A 23,960-nucleotide genomic window follows, 5' to 3' on the forward strand; every position below is an offset into this window, starting at 1 on the left:
CCCTTCCACCTTCTAAGCCAGCAATGACGGGTACTCTTCCTCATTTCACATCACTCTGACACTAGCTCTTCTGCCTCCCTCTTCCATATTTAAGGACCCTTGTGATTAGTTTGGGCCCACCCAGGGAAATCCAGAATAATCTCCTTGTTTTAAAATCAGCTGAGTAGCAACTTTCATTTCATCTATTACCTCAAATTCTCCTTGCCATGTAACATAACATAGTCATAGGTTCTGGGGATTAGAATGTGGAGAGCTTTGGAAGACTATTATTCTGCCTGCCACACCACCTCCAGTCAACTCTCCCCCACACCTCTGAGTTCCAACACTTTCATAATGCCATCCACACCTTCACCACCACACACTCTGTTCTCCAGTTACATCAACCTTCTGGTCTTTTTGTAATCAATTTTAGACCCATCCATGCCCAATTACAATTCGCCCTTCAGGTCTCAGCCCAAGGCCACCTCCTTTCTGAAACCCTCCCTGATTCCCAGCATAAATGAATTACCCCACTTCAACACACTAACCCAATTTTCTGTGTATCCGAATTGCAGCACTCAGTGTGGCCCCCTGTAACCATCAATTTACATGTCCTTTTGTCGGTCCAAAGTAGAGTCCTTCCATGATAAATACTATGTCTCCTTCCCCTGTGGGTTTTCAAATCACAGCAGAGGGCCAGGCAAAGAGTGGGCACTCAGAGAGTATTTCTGAAGTTTAGAGGAGGGAGAAAGAAGCTGCCCTGGGTTTCCCTCAACAAAACAGGTTACTCTTTCACAGAGTAATGTGAGTTAAGTGCACAGCTGATGGGGCCAAAGAACTAGTTCAGATGCTCATATCAAAAACACCTTAACAATTCACTGCACAGTTTGATGCACAATTTACAATCATGTGGAAGAATCTCTGTACCCATTATTTCTTACTGCTAACCTGTGGGGCAATTCTAAAGGAACTGACAAAATTAACCTCAAGAGAATAAAGAATTTATCTAAAATGATTTACGAAGATTTCCTCAAAATTATAGAAAAGAGAGTAGATGTTGCTCCAACATAGCAGAAATGCCTGGCAACTGACAACTGCCCAACAGCCCTACACAGAGGGTTCCAGTCCCTCTCTGGGAAGGCTGGAAAGCACCACATGAGTGTGAGGGGTGCTACAACTGACCTTGTTTAGGGAAAAACAAATTGCCTCTATGTACAAATATATGTATATATTAAAATAAAGAGTATATTTTTAAGAGGGTGGTTGTTTAAGGGAACAGGATCCCATTTAATTTCAATGATTTGTTACTTGATGTCCATACTCCAGCAAGAAAATTCCCACATGCTGAGAAGACTAAGTGAGGGAAAGGAAATGTCGAGTCGACACAATTATCCACTTGAAAAAAAGATACAACAACATGGCTTGAGTTTTTAAAAGAAATGCTTCCATTCAGACTCAATAGAACTTCCCTGGTCAACTGTTCAACTTTTCTTTAAATGTGCAAATTTTGAAAATGATTTTATTTTTTTAATTTGAATGCAATTAGTCAACACAGAGTACATCATTAGTTTCAGATAGAGTGTTCAACAATTCATAAGTTGCGTATAACACCCAGGGCTCATCACCTCACGTGAACAGACTCCAAGAAACCCTCTCACACTGGAAAGGAAATTTAAGACAAAGAAACTGAAATGGAGGACATGTGTTCAGCACCATGGACAGTGGGTCCCAGCTACCAGGGCTGAGAGCTCAGAGATACCCGGGCTGCCCCCAAATCTACAGTATTCATTGTAATGTTTAAGTTGGGACTGATTCGAATACTTTAGCGGGTATTTTTCTTTGTTCTGGCCAAAAAGGACCAACCTCCACCAAAGGGATGTACAATTCCCATCTACCAAGATCTGCTTCAGTGATCTCTTTTACAGTAAAGCCCTGAGGTTTCTGTGAAAATAGGAATGACTTTGCCACTGACACATGGCAACCAGTCCAGGAACTGGCTACACCTCCCGAAATGAAACTGTTCAAAGTGAAACACAACATCCAGCCTTGAATGGCTAAATTGTTTCAAGGACCTCGCAACACAGCATGCTCTCAGCCTCCCTCCAACAACAGGAAAAAAGATAACTTGCTTTTAAACATCTGGCAAGATGAACCCGTGTGTTGAAGTTTTCACATAATTACCTTAAAAGTATAATCACAAAGTTGTACATTTTCTCCAACGCTGAGCATTAATAAAGCTGTCTGGAAAAGTGATATTCTGAGGTCCAACATCACCACTCATCAGCACCACCTATAGCAACCCCAGTCACACAGCCCTGAATTCTACACAGGATGCCCAATCTTTTCAGTTGTAAGGACAACTTTCCTCCTTTACCATCAAAGCTGTTTCAGAACCTTAAAATACTGAGTTATCAGCTAACTAAGGATATAATGAAGTGATGTAAGTTCTGAAACACTTGCAATGAACTTGCACTGTACAGACAACAGCATCTCCATCAAGTGAAGAAAAACGGTGCTCCCAAGGGCAGCGCTGCAAGACACCAGGGGGCCGGTGGGCGCACTTGCCTCCGAAGACCCCTTGACTTGTGGCGGGTCTCCGAGTCCGAAAACACCGCCCACGGCCTGTCCAGTCCTCTGATGGGAGGGTCAGTGAGGTCCTTTTAGTTCTCGTCCGCCACCCCTCCAGGGCGCCGCTGCTTTGCACGCAGCCTCCCTGGACCAGAACGGGTGTCTCGAGACAGCGGAAGAGGATGCGTCGCTCTTGGCACTCAGTTCCCGTCAGCGGGGACGCACGCTTGCAACCCTCCTTGATCCCACACAGAAGCCAAATCCAAAGCACGGACACGGGCAACGCTCCACCCTGGACGCAAGCTGAACTCCGGGAGGATCGGCCTGCCACGCGCCTGTGCGCCTCCCGTCCAGGCTCCAGGGGCCTCCGGTCGCGGCCCGCGGCCCTGCTATCCTCCTGGCGGGTCGCGCGCCGGGAACCCGCGCCGCCGGCAGAGAGCTGCAGGCTCCCGTCGGAACCAAGGCGGCTCCGAAGTCCGTGCTGCCTTGAAGAACGAGAAGGGGGCCCCACCCGAGCCGCCTGAAGACCGCGCTTTCCGCCGACCCTCGAATTTGGTAGCAAGGACTCGAGGCCAGAACAGGAGCAGCAGCGCGAAGGAGACCCCGACGGCACTCGCAGAGCGGGACACTCGCGGGGCGCGGGGCAGAGCGGGCGCGCGCGCTCGGCCCCGCCCGCGGCCAGCGGCGCACACGCCGACGGAGGGCCGGGGCCGCCGCCCCGCGCCCCGCGCCCCGCGCCCCGCGACCAGCCTGCCCGCGACCCCCAGCCGCCACACCGAAGACGCGCCCCGAAGCCCGGAGCAGCGCGGCGGCAGGCGTTCGCCGGCCTGAACGCCGCTCCCGGGGCACCGTTCCTGCCCCTAACTTCGGGACCGGGGCGCGGGCGGGCGGACGCGGCCGGGGCGCCCGCCAACTTGGGGGCCCCGCGGGCCCTCCCGCTCGGCCGGCGCCAGACGCGCGCCCCCGGCCCCGGGAGCCCCGCGGGCGAAGTTAGCGGGGCTCCCCGGCCCCAGTCCCTGCGCCGACCCCGGCTCGACCCCCGGACCCGGGCCAGGACCCCCGCCCCCGCCCCCGCCCCCGCCCGCGACCACTCACCCGTCCGCGGAGGAGGGCGTGCGCGCCGGCTGGCCGGGCCGGAGCCCGGGGCGGGGCCGGGACGGGGGGAGCGGCCGACGACGGGGCGTTCGACGCGGCGACGGAGCCCAAGGCGACCGAGCGCCAGGCGACTGAGGCGGCGGTGGCTGCTCCTCGCGCTCCGGCCGAGGCGCTGCGCGCGGCGCGGGCCCGCCCCCTCTGCGCGGCCGACCAGTCCCGCGCCGCCCGCCGCTGCTGGCCCCGCCCCCGCCCGAGCACGGGCCTCGCGAAAGCGGGCGCAGCGGGCCAATCGAACGGAGGGACAGCGACGGATGAGGCCAATCGGAACCCGGGAAGCGCTACGGAAAGAAACCAATTCGCGTCGCGGGGGGTGGGAGGGAGGTGGTGAAGCAAGACCAAGGGTGATGGGGGCGTGGCGGAAATTAGGGCGGGGTCTTGGGCGTGCGAGTCACTGGTCGTGGGCGGGGCCACGACCTGTCACCGGGCAGGGGCGGCCCCAGACTTGAGGCGGAGCCCACGGTGGGGCGGGGCCATAACTGGAAGGGGCGGGGTCTCGGGCGAAAGGGTCATTGGCTGGGGCGGGGCAGGGGCGGGACCACAAGTGGGCGGGTCCTAGAACCGGGGCGAGGCCACAGATGGGGCAGGGTAAGAGGCGGGCTAGCAGCCGGGGGCGTGGCCTGGGGGCTCCGTGGTAGGTGGAGGCGAAGCAGGGCCACAGGGGGCGGGGAGGGGGCGGGGAGGGGACGGGTCACTGGCTGGGGGCGTGGCCTTGGGCGGTTCCTGGGAGGGGCAGAGGCAAGCCCTGGGAAGGGGAAGAGATATGGGATGGGAAGGGCAAGTCCCCGGAGCGTCGGGGGCGTGGCCTGGGCTGGGACCGGGAAGACGGAGGCGGGGCCAAAGGTGGGGGGTGGGAAGGGCGGGTCCCTGGAGGGAAAGGGGTGGGAGGGCGGGGAGGGGAGAGGGAAGGTGAGGGGCGGTAACTTGCCGTGGGCGTGGCCTGTGGCGGGGACGGGTCACTAACCGGGGAGTGGCCTGGTTGGTCTCGGCCGTGGGACCGGCCCAGTGGACCTGGGCCCTACGCGGCCGGCGCCCTCCCGCTCCTCTCTCCGCAGGTCTCGGAGGCGCTGGGCAGGGGTCCTGTAGCCGTCAACATAGCGGGCGGTCTCCCGGCCTGGGGGGCCTGGTCCTGAGACCCCGGCCCTCTCGGGCCGCAGGCCTTGCTCAAGTCGCCCCGCCCCGGGCGAGCCTGCCCAGCACCTGTCCCCGCCCCTCAGCAGGTGCCCGCTTTCCTGCCGGCGGTGGAATCCACGCGCCAGTCTGCGGGTCCCGACGCCCCGGACGCGGCTGCGCTTCTGCCTCGACGTTCGCAGGTGCGTGGGTCAACACACCTGCCCGCAGGTGACCCAGGAAGGTGACCAAGACCGCCTGAAGAGCCACTAGGCTGTCCTCAGGGGACACAGCGCCTCGCCTGTTTTTGCTTTATTACCTTTTCTTGCACACCTCCTGGCCTTCGCTCTGCTGTGTGTTACGGTCGCTTTCGTGCAGCTGAACCCTTGTGTCTCATCTGTGCATTTGGGGCCTGTTTTTATCAGATTATTTCTTCCAGTGCAGCATCGCACAGCATGAGCCAGATCACAGGCACCGCGGCGACCTCCGACTGCGCAGGAGTGACCCGCGGGGCAGCCAGACCTACAGGGGTCCTGGACTCCCTACCCCGCATCCCTCAGGGAGCCACGGGAAGGACCTCGGCCTCGCTCGGCCTCCTTAGGCCTCCTTGGGCCTCCTTAGCACCGGGAGGGATCAGCTGGCTGCCAGGGCAGGGACTGGGGGATGGGCCTGGGGATGCAGCTGTGACGCTGGGCGCCCGTATTGGTACCCTTTGCCCCTAGCCTGGGGCAGGAGGCACTTCCCAGGCTTCTCCTTTGTGAACCCTACTCCGTGGGCCACTGGAAGCCCACCCACTGATAGGTCACCATTATGACCACTTCTTTTTGTAGGATCCTCGTCCCAGTACACAAAGGACCCCTCGGGCATTCAGAGACAGGCGAGGCTGGGCAACACTCAGACACAGGGCAGCAGTCCATTCAAGCATGGGGGGGTCAGGAAGACCTGTGTCTCATTTGTCTTCACATGTCACTTGTGTATTCAAAGACCGCCTTTTAAAAAGAAAGGGCCCCAGACTTCAGGGTGAGAGGGACTGTAGGTGGGGTCCACCCAGAAGGGCGGGAGCACTGGGGAGAGCAAGAACACAAACAGCATCTGGGTCATGAGTCCTTCCAAAGAAAGGGGTCACAGAGGCAAGGGCCACCCCAGCAGTGTGGACAGCAGCTGTCACTTGGAGCAGAGAGACGTGTGCTCTGGGAGGACCGCTCCGGGGGTAGGAAGGCGGAGGAGGCGGAAGCCCTGGCTGGATCTCACAGTCGGGGTGAGGGAGCACGGTGCCGGGAAGTGAGCAAGAAGGAACAGTGGCAGAGCCTCCCGCAGGACGGCGACCCAGAGACCAGAGTTGCAAGGATTTATCACGTCCGGACTACTTGGCTCTGGCTATCTCCCTCACCTTGACTCTGTGGGCAGAGAGGATGGAAGGACCCAGGGGTCTCCACTCCCAAGGCCAGAGTGGGGGGTGGGAGCACAGGCAGAGCACCTTCAGTCCACCCCCGAGATTACAGGCTGCCAGCCTCCCACTTCCCCATCCTCTCCAGGGGCCCTCGTCCCCTCAGCTGCCTTCATTGCCTCCTGAAAGACACAGTTAGTCATTAGGGAATTAATGATAGTGTTTTCGGGACAGCATGTTGGACCCTAACAACTTTCAATTATTTCCAGTTCCTGCCAGCCCTGGGAGGAAAAAAGCAGCTCATCTCGTGCCTCCGCCCTTGACACACAAGACAATCCACGTCTGCTGGTGTATTATCATATGTTAGCAGATCTCTGAGAGCCAAACTGCAGACCATAGCAGCTGGGCCGGGGCCTGGAGCAGGCCTGGGCTCCTCCCCCTAAGCAGGACCAGCCTGCCTCGAATTCCCCACACACTGTGCTCCCTGCACTTCCCCCTTCATTAGCACCGTGTGTGCCGTTCACCACCCTCTCATTCGCTGTCACTGCGGTCCTTCCCGTGAGAAGTGCACCCAGGGGCCCACATTTATAAATAACTCCATGGTGTCTTGTTGGGGGATGCAGGGAGCAGGGAGAGAAGGAGGCTTGTAATTATCATCTGCTTGGAATGATGTCAGACCAAGCCCTGGGAAGCCTCAGAGTGCCCGGCCTTCCTGATCGTCACTCACATCCCCACCACCAGAGAGAGTCGAGGGTGGCCTCATTATCTCTCCAAAGCATGGCGGGTGGGGGCAAGGAGCCTTCCCGGCTCCATATTAGGTGGCTAACAGGGTCAGGAAAAGAGTTGCGCAGAAAGCAGTCCCAGTGGCCAACAGTGTCTGAGTCTTCCGGGGGGAGCGCAAGCTCCAAGGCGTGACCGCACGTGGCACCCAGCACCCGCGGCTACGCAGGCCCCCTCACCTGCTATGGCAAGAGGTCTGGTGTGGCATGCGGGTGTCTGCAGGTCTGTGGGAAGACTTTGCCTCCACTCTGGGTCTGCTTTCTGCAGGGAGAACTCGCATTGTCATCTCATCCACCCCTTGCGCTCAGCCTAAAACACAAGGACGCTACCTGGTGACAAGTCGGCAGCCTAGGGAACCAGCATTGCTGTTAAAACCCCCTTCACAAAATGCTGAGGCAGGACCACACCACCGGGAGCTGGTCCGCAAGGCTGCCGCCGTCTTGTCATAAAGCACAGCCTGGGGGGCGGCAGGGCTGGGTCAGCTGGGCTCAAAGGAGATTCTGTGATGGCCAGAGTGGTGGAGTGAAAATCGGAAAGCGAGTAAACCAGTCCCCGCACCAGCTGCCCTGGTCAGGGAAATACACCCAATGCTGCAGATGTAGGTTCCTCCCTTGTGATGTGGGGATCAAAAGCTGTGCACCTGACCTTTCTTACCTGGTTGCTATTTTATGAGGTGAGGTGATCAAGGGAGCTCCTCTCGATCAAGGGGGCTCCTCTTGTGCCCCTGGCTGAAGGAGCAGCTCCTAACCAGTCACGGGCCTCGTCCCTGGCCTGTGACTGGGGCAGGGGTGGGAGGAGGTGAGGTTGCTCCTGCGCAGAGGCAAAGCGCTAGCCAACCGGGCTTCTGAGGTGCCCCTGCCTGGATGATGGTGACGGCTGGAAATGTGCTCCAGAAGGAGAGGTGAGCACGCATGGAGCCTCCAAGACAGACGTGCGGGAAGAGGAGAGAGAGAGAAGCATGCCCAATAACAGCGCTGCAGCCCACCAGGACTCACAGACACTCTCTCCTTTGGGGCTGGCAAACCGACCCATACTCTACAGCTGCCCTGTGTCTTGCGCCTGTCCTGGAACCGCATGCTGCCCGCTCCGCATTCCCGTTTAGCCAGGCTCACCTGGACAACAGCCAGCAGACTGCTCTGTGGGTATGAGGGGCTGGGGGACAGCAAAAGCTGTCCTTATGGTGGACACAGAAAGCTAGCCCCATGCTGGGAAGTTGGGCTCAAACCACGCATGGCAGCCGTGGCTCTGACCCCAAAGGATAAACATGCTGGGGGTGAGCAGAAGTCCTGCTTGCACCTGCCGGGACACGGGCTGCCCTGGTGCGGCTCCCTGCTTTTAGCCTGTGACAGGCATGGTTGTACTCCAGGGTCTGCTTGTGGATGGGGGCCTGGGTTTCGTCCAGAGTGTTGTTATCATCCCCAGGGGACTGGAGTCAGTGGCCTATGTCCTCTCAGCCCTTCACATGAAAAAGCAAGTGAGTCACAGCTGCCCTTGACTGCCCCATCTCCCAGTTCAGACAGCAGGCTCTGGAGCCGACACGCCACTGCCAACAGGGAGAGAGAGAGCAGAGCCCAACCAGAGAGGGGGACGGAGCCCGAGCCAGAGAGGAGGACGGAGGCAGAGCCAGAGAGGGGGACAGGGACAGAGCCAGAGAGGGGGACGGAGCTCGAGACAGAGAGGAGGATGGAGGCAGAGCCAGAGAGGGGGACGAGCCCGAGATGGAGAGGGGGACGGAGCCTGAGCCAGAGAGGGGGATGGAGACAGAGCCAGAGAGAGGGACGGAGGCAGAGCCAGAGGGGGATGAGCCTGAGATGGAGAGGGGGACGGAGCCCGAGACAGAGGGGGATGGAGCCAGAGCCAGAGAGGGGGACAGAGCCCGAGACAGAGTGGGGGACAGAGGCAGAACCAGAGAGGGGGACGGAGGCAGAGCCAGAGAGGGGGATGGAGGCAGAGCCAGAGATGGGGACAGAGCCCAAGACAGAGGGGGATGGAGCCAGAGCCAGAGAGGGGGACAGAGCCCGAGCCAGAGAGGGGGATGGAGCTTGAGCCAGAGAGGGGGACGGAGGCAGAGCCAGAGAGGGGGATGAGCCCGAGACAGAGGGGGACAGAGCCAGAGCCAGAGCCAGAGAGGGGGACGGAGCTCAAGATAGAGAGGGGGGAAAGAAACAGAAAATGAGAAAGAGAGAAAGAGAAGGAGACAGATAGGGAGAGACAAAGAGGGGGAGAGAAACAGAGAGGCTGCTCCTTGTGTGGGCTCCTGGCCAGGTCTCTGGGATGCCCCCCCCCGCCCCCACTGCCAGCAAAGCACGGCACACATACACCTTTATACCTGCAAGGTCTCTAGTGTTTGCTGTAAGGCAGAGAGGTGTGGCTTCTTCCTTCTCTCTCCCACAGGAGTGCAAGCCCTTCTACCTCAGGAAGACTCCTCCCAGTGAAAGTGGCAGCAGAAATCCCACCTCTTCCCAGGGCGCCTCCACGGAAGGCTCTAGAGTGAGAACTGCTGTGTTTCAGTGACTCCCCACCTCCCCACCCTGCACACCTGTTTGGCCAGCAGGAAGAGGCTGGGAGGGCAAAGCAGAGCTTCCAAATCCCTGACCTGAGGGAGGATCCGCCAGGCTGCGCAGCTGGATGCAGGGGTGCTGTGGATGCCTGGCTTTGCCAAGTGGAGAGAATGCTCCTCAGTGGACTCCTGCAGTGGCTGTGTTTCAATTAGGGTCATGGGCAAGTTTTCTGTTGACGTAAATAATCTCAAATTAACATCAGTGAGATGGATTTAAACACACAGAATATTCGTGCAATAGCAAGAGTGTGAGGGGGCAGGCATGGCTCAGCTCTTCCCATGGGAAGGTCCTATCTCCTTAGGACCCCAATTTTCTTAGGGTTTCATCCATGGCATCCTTCGGCAGCTGCACGGCCTTGGTTTAGTCCCTTGCTGGCAAAGACCTCTGATGAGAACTTTAAGGTGGAATTCAAGAATGTAAGTGTTGAGAAGCCATTAAAATGTAAATTATGGGGCTCTCAGAGAGCTGTCTGTAGCCCTCTCCCAATTGCCCCCTCTGCCACATGCTACCCCAGGCCAGTGGGGAGCTGAGGAGCTTGCAGACCCATGAACAAAGGCAAGGCAACAAAGCAAATCATCAAAAGCTCTCGGGTGCTCTGCACCTGCCACTCCCCCCACCAAGATGGGGAGCCAGGGGTCTAACACTAGGCAGTGTGAGCAAAATCAGAGCAGTAGCACCTAGTAGGTGTGTTGCAGACGCAGCTTCCTTCCCCCCCAACCCGACATCCAGACCAGCCTGAGGTCAGTCCCTACTTTGCGCCACGCTTGGTGACCCACTCATAGACAGATGGTCCAAATCACAAAACCGCGGTGGAGAAGAAGCACGTCCCCGCAGCTGCCTGCCCTGGGCTGCTGGACAGGCTGACTCTCACAGCAGCCAAACCTCCCAAAATGCAAATTAAAGGTGCTTGGTTGCACTAAGAATACGACAAACTCAGGAGCTAGACAAATTGCCACCATGTCTAATGCTAGTGGGCCCATGGCTCCATGCTGCGAGTTTCCACACGGGGGACACGGAGGTGGCAGTCTGGATGAAGCTGGAGAAGTCTGAAGTGTGTTTGCAAAGCACTTTACATACAGTCGCACACGGCTGAGCAGGGCTGTGGGCCTGGCGGCAGCTGAGACACCAAGCTGAGAGAAGTCACAGCTCCCCCCACAAACCAACCACACACGCACACACACATACATGCACAAGCACACACCCACATGTGCACACATACACACGGATGAGCACAATACACACACAAACATGCCTGAACGTGCACATGCACGCACATGCACATGTACACAGAGACGTGTATAATACAGACATGCACAAGCACACACATATGCACATATACACACGACATGCACAATACACACGCAAACACGCACACACATACACAAGTATGCACATATACACACACGGACACGCATGCGTGCAACAAACACACACACACATTCTGAAGACAGTGGCCAAAACTAAAAACTGATGCCTGTCCCCGCCAACCCCTGTCCGTGTGGGGAAAGGATCAGAGTGGGCAGAAGTCCTAGAAGGCTCTGCCTTATCAGGACACTGTTTGGGAGAAGACGTCCCCCCGCCTCTCTCCCCTCCACCCAATGGAGGAGAAGCTCCAAGACACTCACTCGCTGGGGCCAGGCAGGGGGACAAGAGGGACACTGACACTTCAGAAACCGCCAGTGCCCACCGGTGTCCTCCCTGCGTGGGACAGGGTGAGAGACCTCAGGCGAGTGGGATACTCGTCCCCGCCACGTGACACGGACCGGTGCTGGCTCCTCAGCTCCAGACCCCTGAAGGCAGGAGGCGAGCGGGAGCATGCAGACCAGCGGGACCAAGCTTCCCAGGGTGCAGCGTGCCTGGGAGGAAAGGACGCCCCTCCGGTTCACTGAGCACCCTCCTGGCTGCCTGAGAAAAGGCACGGACAGAAGGCTGGCAGGAGAAGAGCTGTGGGGCAGACCAATGACCTCAAACCCCTTCCACCTCCGAAGAAAAGTTACTCGTCCTTACAGAAGTTGATAGATCCTTCAGCATGGGCTTTCTTCCCTTGTCTTCGAGGTGCTGCGCTTAGAGAGTTCCCAATCTATTGACGTACTGTCCACAGAAGATAAAGACAGCTGCAAATTCTTTGAAAAGGTGACATCCATGCTCCTTCTCCTGAAACTAGGTGGGTTCTTTGACCAACAGACTAGGACAGAGGGGATGCCGTGCTAGTTTCTGGGGCTAGGCCTCAAGTGGCTTCCGGTTTTTCTCTCTTGGAATACTTGCTCTCGGGAAGCCAGCCAACAGGTAGGAAGCCCAAGCACCCCCGACAGCCGTGCTGTGAGGAACCCCAAGCTAGGCCCCGTGTGGGGGCTGGACAGAGAGAAAGAGCCATCTGCAGCCCCAGTTCTCACAGCCTTCCGGCCCAGGGAAGAGGGCTCAGATGGTGCCAGCCTTAGCCACCATGTGACTGCAACCACATGAAGGCCACGTGGGGTCTGCCACGCCCCGAAGGGTGAAAGACAATTACAAATCACGGTGTGAAGCAGCTACGTTTTTAAGCAGTGTATTGTGCTGTATGAGACCATCAAACAGGATTCCACACGACGTTGTTTTCTACCAAGAGACCTATTTCAAAGTAAAGAAGGTATGAACATCGGCACATGACCCTGGGTTCACAGCTGTTACCCTCACCCCATCACCCAGAAGCAGCGACCTAGTAAGGAGGGTGGGAAGGCGTGTTAATGGCTGAGCTAAGGTGCCCACCCTGGGCCAGACCCCCGCAGGATTCAGTCACTGTCCCCCAGGACGCAGGTTTGTGCTGAAGCGATGGTCGGTGAGTGGCCCTGGGTCCCCAGCACCTTGAATACAAGCTCCAGGAGCCACAGAACAGAGCACGCTCGCCCTCTTGCCAGTGTTCCCGTGAGCCCGAGCACGATCAGTGCTTCCTGTCATTGCAGATACCGGCTCTGAGGGGTGGGGCGTCCCGGTCCCTGGTTGGGGGGACGTTTCTGCCAACGTCTTCACCACACTGGAAGCCACGATTACATTCAGCTGTGTCAGGCTTCCCATGCCCATGGCCGAGCACTCAGGGAACCGACTTACTGTAAGGCTAGGTAGTCAACCCCAACTCCATGAGGGGCGAGGCTTGCTGATACTCGCTGGGGACGGGACGGAAATGTCTGGAACTGGCAGGTTCACTGGGACACTTCCGTGTCCATGCCAAGTGGTAAACTCTAAGCGGACAATTGCAGACCCGTGGCCCATTAGAGGCAGGGCAACCGCGGGACAAACAAATCAGACCAGCCAAGCTTCGAGCTGGAGTATTGATTTCAGCCGTGGGGCCGGTAGCAGGGACCACTGCTTGGCTGGACAACCTGTCTTCTAACCTTTTAGTAGACGGCAGCTAGATAGCATCGTGAGGGATCATGCTGCTCTGCCCTCTCAGGAAGTAAGTCAGGGCATCTGTCCCCGGGCCAAACGTGCAGGGATGCCCTGGGATGGACTCACTTGTGGGTCGCGTCAGGTTGCCCGGCGGGAGCAGCTCTGGCAATGCTGGCCGATCCTACAGCCACCACAGGCCCTATGAGTCCACCGGGGTGGCTGTTTCCAGGGCTGTGTGCCGTGCGTAAATACCCAGAGAGCCTTTCCTCGGGTCACGGTGGAGGCCTCTTGCCTGCTTCCTCAGGGCTGTCTCGTTGCCTCTGAGGGGTAAGATGCATCGGTTATATCACACATTACACGTACCCTGCAAGTGTGAAAGATGAAGTACCTGCGTGGGCAACAGGACCTGGCAGATCAATCCCGTCCTCTTCCTTTCCCCACCAGACGGGACTGGGTTCCGGGAGCTGCACGTAGTCTCCCTGAAGACAGAGAATTGGCCAGTGACGCAGTGACCTCCTTGATATCCGTTGTCCGGCCTTCCCGCCCGTGTCCCCTCTTCTCTGAGATTGTAATCCCCAGGAAAAATGTCAGCACAGAAGCCTTTGCCTCAGGCTCTACTTTCTAGGGCAACTCGGCTAAGAATAGACAACAATAATCATACAATTTTAACTATGCAGCCTTGTTCAGAAAAAGGCAGGACAACTTTATAGTGTCCAAAATAAGTGAGAAGTCAAAGCCAGAGTAGTCACGGGAGCTGATGCTGGGTCAGCCCTCAGGGAGCGAGGGACAGAAGACAGATGTGGTGACAGGTTCATGCATAGCTCAGAGAAGAGATGGGGCCATGGGCCTGCATTCGCCAGGGCAATGACCTCCCATTTCAGGGGGGAGCCCGAAGGGCCGCCTCATCCATGAAACAGAACTAGAGAAGTTTTACCCGCCGCTCCCAGAAATGAGCAGGGAAGTTTTCTACCTTCCTGGAGATCAAAATGAAAAGGCTCACGGAAGAAATAGAAACTCTGGGCATATGACATGTGACCATGTGAGGTGTGAATGTCTACTCATTCTTGGTGCGTAGGTCTCAGGCTAAAAAATTACAATAAAAATTGTGTCATGTGATTGGAATCCCTGGTGCCTAGGAAGGAAAAAAATGCATGCATTCCTGTAAGGACACTTCTCCAAACTAGAAGATGAGCTTATAGTGAGAGTTGTTCAAGTAAGAAACAACAGGATTTCCTCCCCAAGAACTAGAGATAAGTGGTAATAAGATCAAAGGCAACACAAATAAAGAATAAACAAAAATTTTAAAGAAGTCATTTAGAAACACGAGAAGTGAAAAATATCACAGAAATTAGAAACTCGAGGGGAGGGCTAGGAACAGATGAGACAGAGAGGGAACAAGTCAGTGAGCTCAAACACAGAGATGGGAGTGTTACCCAGAAAACAGCGTGGAAAGGTTAGAGATTGTTTAAATCATGGGCCATCAAAAGATAGGAAAAATAGAAAGAGATGATCTGACGTAGGTGTTGAGGGGAGAATAAAAGGCAATGCTCAGAGACAATGATGAATTTTCCAGAACTTTCCAGAACATGAGTTTGCTCGGGCCACCAGAACAAAGTGCCAGGGGTTGTGGGGCTCAACCAGCAGGGCTGGCTCTTCCTGAGGCGTCTCTCCTGGGCGTGTGGACACCGTCTCTCCCTGTGTCCTCACGTGTGTGTGTCCTCCTCTCCTCCTCTCATGAGGACACCCGTCCTACTGGATCAGGCCACGCCATGGCCTCATTTTACCTTAATCACCTCTTTATTAAAGACACTGTCTCCCCATACTGCCACCTCCCGAGGTGCTGGGGGTCAGAGCTTCAGCATCAGGATTTGGGGACATGATCCGGCCCATGACAGAAACAACCAAAGATGAAAAGTATGGAAGCTGCAATCTGAGGCTCGAGCAAAACCGAAACACAGGATCCTCACAAAGAAGAGGAGCCTTGAAGGAGATAGGAGAGAGGATGTGCCCATGTCCGGGGCAGCACTAGCGATCACTGACGCCCGTGAGCAGAGGATGTCGCCGTCACTGTCCAGGAGGAGACCCACTGCTGAGCGAGAACCAATGCCCGCGGAGCTACCCTCCGTGGGGAGCCCGAGTGTCCCTAGACCAACAGACGGAGGGCATCCCCGACTACTCTGGACGCTGCAGCCCCGGGGGAGGAAAGAGGACCAGCAGAGACTGAGATGCAGGAGGCAGCTGTGAGCTGAGTCGAAGCCACGGGGTGTAAAACAGGACTATAGTGGTTCACTGGGGACAGCGAAGGTCAGGTGAGACAAAGAGAAAGGGCTCAGACCTCCATGTGAGGTGTGGGCACTGGGGGAAGCCCCCAAAATGATCGCTGGGTTGTGGGAGGAACTCTGGACTTCTCTCCACAGATACCTGGCGACCCAACACCAAGAGGGCAGGTGACCGGCCTTGGGGTGGCACTAGGCCGCTGACACTCCCAGGGATGGAGACAGGCGGGATTTCTGTGCTGCGGGGGGTGGAGAGCAGGGCCCTCGCCCTGGGCCATGGCACACTGTGGGCTGTTCCTGCCGCTCCCAGGCAAGGACGCCAGCGAGCAGCACCCTGCAGGCTAGGCCCAGAGGAGAGCCTCTTCATTTTGCGTGAGAGAGCCCTGCTCTCTGTGTTTCTCTGGGCACAGTGGGATTTGTGGTGGCAGGCCCATGGCAGCCTGGAGCCTCCCAACGCCCTTCTTGTCCCATCCCCAGCACTGTCCCACTGGGGTGGATGACCCAGACCTCCCAGCCAAGCCCCGTTCACCGCATTTTGAAAAAGAGCCACTGCTTTGCCTACCATAAGCCTGGGACACATGCTGGTGACCGGGTCTGCCCTGGGGAGGCCCACCAGGCCTTGGTGGCTCTCCTAGGAAGGCTGGCAGGGAATCCCAGGGCCCAGAGACCAGGGGCGTGGTCTACAAGGGCAGTGTGTGGGATCTGGGTGGAAACGACGCTTTGGCCATGAGGCTTCTTGTTCTACAGGGAGAGGCAGAGTAGGGCCCGAGAGCTTGGAGGGGATCCCTTCAATCTGGGAGAGCCTGCGTTCAGGCTACCCGTGCCCCGCAGCGCGGTTACAGATGACGTTTCATTTTAACAAACCAACCCTCACAGAGTGGATATGTGCCTTAGAAGTTGTGCACCCGAGTGCGCCTGAGCACACACACGCATGGTGGAAACACACGCAGCTCAAAGGCACATGTGCACACGTGTCCACATATTTCAGGTGCACCTGCATACACATGCACGCACACATCTGCGCAGGTGAAAGCATACATTCGTGCACACACACCTATATGCACACACACATGCACAGAGACATACGCGTGCACATGACTACATGCACACACCGCACAGATGCACACACAACGCACACACATGCACACATACCTGCAAGGCACACGCATACACACGCATGCGTGCACACGCACACACCTGCACGCACACACCTGCACAGATGCACACATACACACGCACGCGCACACGCATACACACATATGCACACACCTGCACACACCTGCACGCACACACCTGCACCGATGCACGCATACACACGCACGCGCACACGCATACACACATATGCACACACCTGCACACACCTGCACAGATGCACACATACACATGCACGCCCACACACAACCCCACAACCGGAAGGTGGCATCAGTAACAGGAGCCCAAGGGGGCCACGGGAAGATGTTGCTGCTGAGCCTGGCCTGCTCCGACAAGCTGCTCACAGGCCGCGGCAGGAGGGAAAGTAGGCTAATGATCACGCCATTCCGCTCAGGCCTGGTGGTGGAGGGCTAGCCTGTATTCTTAATAAGAAGCGAAAGAACTTACGTAACCTGTCCTTTCCAGGTGGAAGTGATGTGTTTAGTAATCGGTGAGAAAACACCTGTCCTTTGAAAAAAGCCCGTGATGTGCTCTGAAAACTGATACTTGATTTAATGTCCTGTGACTTTGTTGCCAAAACCTGTTCAATTTGTCACCCAGAGCAGTTCTCATATCTGCTCGTTTCCAAAATGTAGAAACCATTTTTTCCTAATCTGTCAAAAAAAGGTCTTCCAGGTAAAAAGTCTCAGTGAGTTTTGAACCCATTCGTTAAAGATCCGCAAATGCAACTCTTTTGAGCTGGTTTGCAGGACCAGTGCCAGCTCCCAGGAGGACGGGGTCTCAGCACCAGCTTGTGCGCAGCTGGGGGCGGACTCAAACAAGGTCATGACTGGGGAGCACAACAGAGGGTGCCCTCCCCGCGTGGAAGTTACATATTCTCCTGGGGTGGTTTCTTCTGCTGTGGCAGCCACGTCGCGGATGAGCCACGTCAGGGACGAGCCACGTCGTGGACGGAGCTTTGGGTCGCTGGACTCCAGTATGCCAGACCAAGGGGCTGGAAGCAACCGAGCGGATTCATTCCCACCAGCCTCCCTAAAGACTGTTACAATGATTAATCCTAAATTATTTGTAATGCTACATTGAGGGCAAAATGTTTTTTAAGAATAAATGAACACTTTGAAATGTTTATTTTATTTTATCTCATTTTTCTCATTTTCACATATATTTTGTAGTATATTTAATATTTAATATTTTAGTGCAGTGAATCATGTATTTTTAATTAAATTGATTACATATATTTGGGGGAATTTGCTCAGATGCTTTTTACTGATGTGTGGGTGACCAAAAATGTTTAATAGATCACTCATCAAATTAAATTTTTTTTAATTTTAAAGGATTAAAAGCATACATAAAATACTGAGAGGAAAATTGGAAACAGCAGAGAACCAAGTGTGACTGGCCAAGAGTTTCGCGGCCGTGTCCACTGGTTCTCGTGCTGGAGCTCTGGAAGTGGACCCCTGTCTGCAGAGCGGAGGGAGACGGAGGGACACGGCCGCTGTCTCGGGGGCCGGTGGGGGCGCATCACTGGGTGCCATCACTCGTGCCCGGCACACGTGGTAAAGGCTGTTGTCTTGTGGAGGCTGAGCCGTGGGCACCTGCCAGTGTTCAACGGCGTCCAACCTACACACCCGCACTCACCGCTGCCTGATTGTGGACAGGAGCAAGCATGGTGGTGACATGGCCGATGGTGTCCTCCCCAAGCCCCCACGGTGCCTCCTGCCCGTTGTTCTTCCAGAACCTGCTGCTTGCCCACGAGGAGGGAGACCTGTGTCCACTCCACTTGGACCAGAGCCTTGAGGGAGGTCGTGCAAGTGTGAGTGCACCCAGCAAACACCCCACAGCGCCCCTGCGGCAAACCCGGAGGGGAGTGCCAGGATCCCACGTGTGGGTGATGCGGGGGCCCCACCCACGATGGGCTCACAGTCCTCAGAAGTGCAGAGGGGATAGCAGGTGGTCAAGTCTGAAATTGGGGACGGTCTCCAGGACAGCCTGGGGCTCCATCCCCGGTCCTGTCGCCGAGGACCTCTCCTCACAGCTTCGTCCACCTTGCCCGGGGCACGGCCACAGCGTGGGTCGGTGGCTCTCTGCTGCGTTTGACTTGGAACCCGAGGAACGGCAATCCAGGCCCCGCACCACCCACCGTGGCCATGCCTCTACGCCCCTGGGGGGCAGAATCCTAATCAGCCCAGAGTGGGGACGGGTCCTCATAAGCCCTGGGATTAGCAGCTCTGTGATGTTCTGTGACACTGTCCCGGGACGGGGGGGCCGTCCCCCTCCCCAGCCCCACTGTCCTGCCGGATTGTGCTACGCACGATGACAAACGACACTCACTTTGGGACAAAACTCAGCATTAAAATGTTCAAGGAGAAAAAAAAAATCTCCTGATGGTTTTGACGGGGATGAAGTGACTGATCCTTTCCGGGAGTTTAAATGTCCGTGTGGGGAGGGCTTTGGATTAAAACTCTCGGTCCTGGAAACATAACGCATTGTGCTTCCTGCTGCCTGTCACTTGAAACGAAAGTATTTGGCTTAAGCTTATTTTTCCTCTTTAAGCTGCCGGCACAGACTTTGCCCCGAGAGTGGTTTTACAAAGCAAAGATATTTATTTCCCAAGTCGTGGAAAAGCTGTCCCCCTCCAAGTGACCTGCTTCTGGAGAAGTTAAGTAACGAAGCTCACGTGTGAGCCCACCGGATGGTTCCTGCCTCCAGGCATGACCACAGGATTTGTGCCCGTGTGAGGGTGGCTCTGTGTGGGTCAGTCCCGAGGGCAGGGCCGGGGTCAGCAGTAGCGGGGGCGCTAGAGACCCCCAAGCCACCTCTGGCTGTGCCACATGGGCCTGGGCCGCCGGGGAGCCCCAGTGTCCCTCTCTCTCCGGGGAAGGGCACGTCCACGCCCAGATCTGCCGCGGGCAGCGTGGGGACCCATGGTGTCCGTCACAGGTTATGTGGAGAGCGAGTGAAGCAGGGCACCCCCAGGAGCAAGCCGGTCAGCCAGGCCGGTGAAGGGGTAGGTGACCTGCCTGGGTGTGAGGGCGTCTCCAGGGCCGTGAGCGTGTGACCGCCTTGGCCATCCCAAAGGTGCCCAGAAGGTCCTTGGGAAATGCCCGCGGACGGAGGCAAACAACAATGCAGGGGTGGGGAGGGAGAGAGGTCAGGAGGGGCTGCTCCCTCCTCCACACCCAGCTTAGAAACTCTCCCACCAGGCCTGGCCAGAGACGCTGGCATCCTGGGGAGGGCCCATCTGTGTCACAGCCCGTGGGGGTGTGGGTCCTCTCCACTGTCCTTGTCGCCATCTGCAGATTTCTCATCTCCTTGCAGAGTGGAAACGGCGGTGCTCTACCCATCCCCAGCTGTGTGCCCAGCATCTGGAACGTGCGGGAACATGTGCCCGGAACATGCCAGAACACCCAGCCGAGTGTCCTGCTCAGTTTCTGCTGACTCAGTGAGTTAGGAGCCTGTTCCGAGGAGGCTGGCACAGGGTCACCAGCCCACCCAGGGCTCGGCGGCCTCGTCTATGCAAGAGTCAATGAAAGAGGTGATATTTAGGGACCCCCCTGGGGCCCACATTCTGAGTCTAATGTTTAAAAGGAATGAGATGAAAGTAAAGGGAGAAGCTGGTCAGGGTTAAAGACATTTTCATGGAAATGGAACACCCTGGCTGGAGTCAGGCCCCTCGGCAGCCCTGAAGTTGCAAGGAAGTTTCCAGAATCACGGCATCTGCCTGCCCATTGAGGGAGAAGCTTACCGTGCCTCAGTCACTCCACTCAGAGCTGCCTGCTGTACACTGAACATTGGCCCCCAAAGCCACATGTGTCCCAATCCCTGGAACCATCAGTGTGACCTTGTATGTGGAGAAAGGGCTTTGTGGTCGGGATTAAGTTAAAGATTTTGAGATGGATTATCAGGATGGGCCGTAAGTGCAGTCCTGAGAGAGGCCAGGAGAGAGGTGACGCAGGTGCAGGGTAGGGCCGCGTGACCACAGGGGCAGAGACCGGTGTGACCGGCCACAGGCCGCGGAGGCGGGCAGCGCTGGAAGGGCCTCCAGGTGCTCACCTTCCTGCCACCATCCTGACTTTGGCCCCGTGAACGGACTCCTGGCCTCCAAACATGACAGGAGGTCACTAGGCATCCAGAAGAAGGTGACCTGCCTGGGACCACACAGCCCAGACAACTAAGCAGGGACTCTGGGTCCACTCACCTCTGCAGGAAGCATTCTGCAGTGCACAGAAGTTTAATTTCCAGAAATTGAAGCTCATTCCAAGTGCCAAAACTTTAAAAATGTTATAATGGACTGTCTGATTCAAAAACGTTCATTTAAGTATGATTTAAGCTTCTTATTTTTCTGAAATGTGTTTTAGGATGTTTTGCATCCTCAAGTACAATTTGACATGCAAACAAAGCTGCACTGCAGGGGTAGGGTCCCGGGAGGGGTGGGAGGTAGGCACACAGCTCTCTGGCAGGAAAAGCCCACAAGCTGGCACATCTCAGCAGAGAAGCACCTCCGTTCCCCTCTGGCAGCCGGGGGGGGGGGGCGCAGGTGGGCGCAGTTACCGTCCTGCAGGGGCGGCGGGGGCCAAGGTTGGGAGAAGGCAGCCGTGCCCACCAGGGAGGGTTTGTCTGGCCTCTCTGGGCAGGGCCAGGCACAGCGGTGGGGGCCCCGGGGTGCAGGGTCACTGGCTGGGTGCTGGGGGTGCAGGCTCTGCGGTGGATCTCTGACGGGTCGCAGGAAATGCTAGATGCATGTGTCCTGTGGTATGTTCTCCCATTCACACTTCACACAGCTTTGGGATACGCATGTGGTTCCTCGCTTGGGGATGTTCTCGGGAGCGATGTCACGGAAGGAGAGGCCCGTTACGTTCTAGGACGCTTGATCGCCTTGACAAATTCTCGAAGAGTGGGCATCACTGGGGGCCTACGATGGTGTTGCCTTTGTCTGTCGTTTTTACTTTTTAACTTTTACTGCCGTGTCACATGCCTGCAGAAAAATGCACAACACACCAGTGCACCGCTCCGGTCTCATCCCACGTGCCGTGGAGGCCCCACTCCACGCGAGGAACAGTGTGGTCAACATCCAGAAGCCGTCCTCCCGTCGCCTGCCAGCCCCGAGCCCCGGGACCCCCCTGACCTGCACATCGCAGCTCATCGCCCACGTGCGCGGACGTCCCAACGGCTCGTTGTATGCTCACACCGGGGATGGTCCTCGGCGCAGCACGAAGCTGCGCTGTGAATCTGTTACTATTTACTGTTCCAGCCTGTGCAACCCAGACCTCACCGATCCACTTGACTACCCGTGGACAGTTGGGTTGTTTCCTGCTTTTGGATATTTCAAATAAAGCTGCCGTGAATGTGCTTGCATATGGCCCTCTCTGTGGGCACACACTGAGGGGCTGCAGGGCCAGGTCACGGGGCTGGTGGACATGTTCACCGTTAGCAAGGCTGCCAGAAGGTTCCCCACCATGGCCGGGCCAGCCTGCACCCCACTAGCATATGGCCGGGTCCTTCTTGCTCTTCATCACCCTCAGTCCAAGGCATTGCATCTCCACCAGTCTCCATTGCTGGTGTCTTACTGAGTTTGGACTTGCTTCCCTGATGGGACAGGACACTTCGCGCCTTTTCATTCACTGACTGCCCACTGGAATACCCTCCTTGGTGATGGGCGCCCGGCGTGTCGCCATGTTTCTGTTGCATTGTCCGGGCCTCCTGTTCTAACGGCGGACTGTCTACCCCTCGTGGGGGGTGTGGGAGGTGTGGGGGGGTGTTGCAGAAACCTCCCTCCACGCTGTAACTTCTCTTTCTTAATGATGTCTTCTAAATAACAAAAGGCCTTAATTCTAAGACAATCCACTGTGTCAGTCTCTGACGTAGGGTTAGTGGTTGTACATCCTAAGACCGTAAATACATAACCTAATGTCATACTATCCCGAGATCCTAAGTATCGTTTCCTGTGTTCTCTGGTAGGAAATTTTTTTGATCTCTCATTTTTGGCTCTGTGGTCTCCCTGGAATTGGTTTCTGTGGATGCTGTGAAATAAGGGTTTTATCAGTCAGCTGTTGCTGGATAACAAGCCCCCCAATCTAGGAGTTTAAAACACCAGCTGTGCATCCGGCTCATGAGTGTGGGCTTGGCCCGGCTGCTCTGGGCTGTTGTGGCTTCTCGATCTCTGTACCAGCGGCGGGTCACTTGCTTGGGTGACTTGCGACGCCTCCCTTGCATTCTGGGGCGGGCAGGCTGACCAGCAGGGGACACAGGTGTCTGGGCCACATGCCTCTCATCATCCAGGGGCTGCATGGTGGCCGTGATGGGGTTCTCAAGGACAGCAACGTGGCGAGCCCAGGATGCAAACGCTTTCGGGTCTGCACATGTGTCCTGTCAGCTACAGTCCTATTGGCCAAAGTAAATCTCGAGCCAAGGCCAGGGCCTGAAGGCTTGTTATCCAGCAACAGCTGACTGATAAAACCCCTATTTCACAGCATCCACAGAAACCAATTCCAGGGAGACCATGGAGCCAAAAATGAGAGACCAAAAAAGTTTTCTACCAGATAATACAGGAAACGATATTTAGGATCTCAGGATAGTATGACATTAGGTTTTGTATTTATATACCCGAGAAACACAGTGACAGGGCACAGAGATGGGGAGGGGGACTCCGTGGCCACGTTTCCAATCCAACACAGTCCATCTGCTGGCCCCACGTTGTCCTTGTTCCCCCACGTGTAAAACACACTCGACCTCCCCAGTACCCAGGTCTCATTTGACTGTAGCCTCAGGTCCATGTCCTGGATCCTCTCCAAGCAAAGAGCCAAGGAGCAAAGAGACAGCATCTGCCCCCAAACCCACACCCGCGGCTCCCTGTGCTTTAGAGGGTCCGATTTCTGTGGGACCTTAAGATGCCCTGAGTCCTTTGGCCTGGCTGAGGGTCTACTTGGCATCGCCTTCAATCTTTCAAAGGGGTTGTGCCCCTCAGTTTGACTAAAGTTCATCAGCTGCATTTTCCACCCTCGAGCCATCCCAGGCGACAGTTCTGCCCATTGTTTGGCACACACATAACGTAGGCGGTCCGCATCCAGCATCCGTGAAAAATGCCTCCTCGTTTCCCCAGCCTCTGCCAGTCAAAGGATTGGGGTCTTTCTGACAGCGGCATCCCCACGTCTAGGAGGCAATTCTTGTGTCGGTCAGCTTCACGGCATCACACACCACCTCAGAAGGCGGAAGCTGCAGTCACCAAGCGCTCACTGAGCTCCCGCCCCGAGGGCTGAGCCCCCCGCCCCGAGGGCTGTGCCCCCCACCCCGAGGGCTGAGCCCCCCCGAGGGCTGTGCCCCCCCCAGGGCTGTGTCCCCTGCCCCGAGGGCTGTGCCCCCCACCCCGAAGGCTGTGCCCCCCCGAGGGCTGTGCCCCCCGCCCCGAGGGCTGTGTTCCCCGCCCCGAGGGCTGTGCCCCCCACCCCGAGGGCTGAGCCCCCCAAGGGCTGTGCCCCCCCCAGGGCTGTGTCCCCTGCCCCGAGGGCTGTGCCCCCCCACCCCGAAGGCTGTGCCCCCCCCAGGGCTGTGTCCCCTGCCCCGAGGGCTGTGCCCCCCACCCCGAAGGCTGTGCCCCCCCGAGGGCTGTGCCCCCCGCCCCAAGGGCTGTGTTCC

The 23,960-nt window shown here is 56.8% G+C and overlaps 1 protein-coding gene across 3 annotated transcripts in view; it reads right to left on the reverse strand.

The window, feature by feature from the left end:
• PCBP3 (poly(rC) binding protein 3) overlaps positions 1-3,809 on the reverse strand; it is a 267,570-nt gene extending 263,761 nt beyond the window's left edge. For all 3 annotated transcript variants that reach the window (XM_064577786.1, XM_054504057.2, XM_064577794.1), the window contains exon 1: positions 3,643-3,809. The gene's annotated coding sequence lies outside the window, so the exon portion shown is untranslated. The remainder of the gene's footprint in view (positions 1-3,642) is intronic.
• Positions 3,810-23,960: the final 20,151 nt, after the last annotated feature.

Source organism: Mirounga angustirostris, unplaced genomic scaffold, assembly GCF_029215605.1.
Source record: "Mirounga angustirostris isolate CCGP_5_RB_7025 unplaced genomic scaffold, mMirAng1.0.hap1 SCAF_1, whole genome shotgun sequence".
Taxonomy (NCBI): domain Eukaryota; kingdom Metazoa; phylum Chordata; class Mammalia; order Carnivora; family Phocidae; genus Mirounga; species Mirounga angustirostris.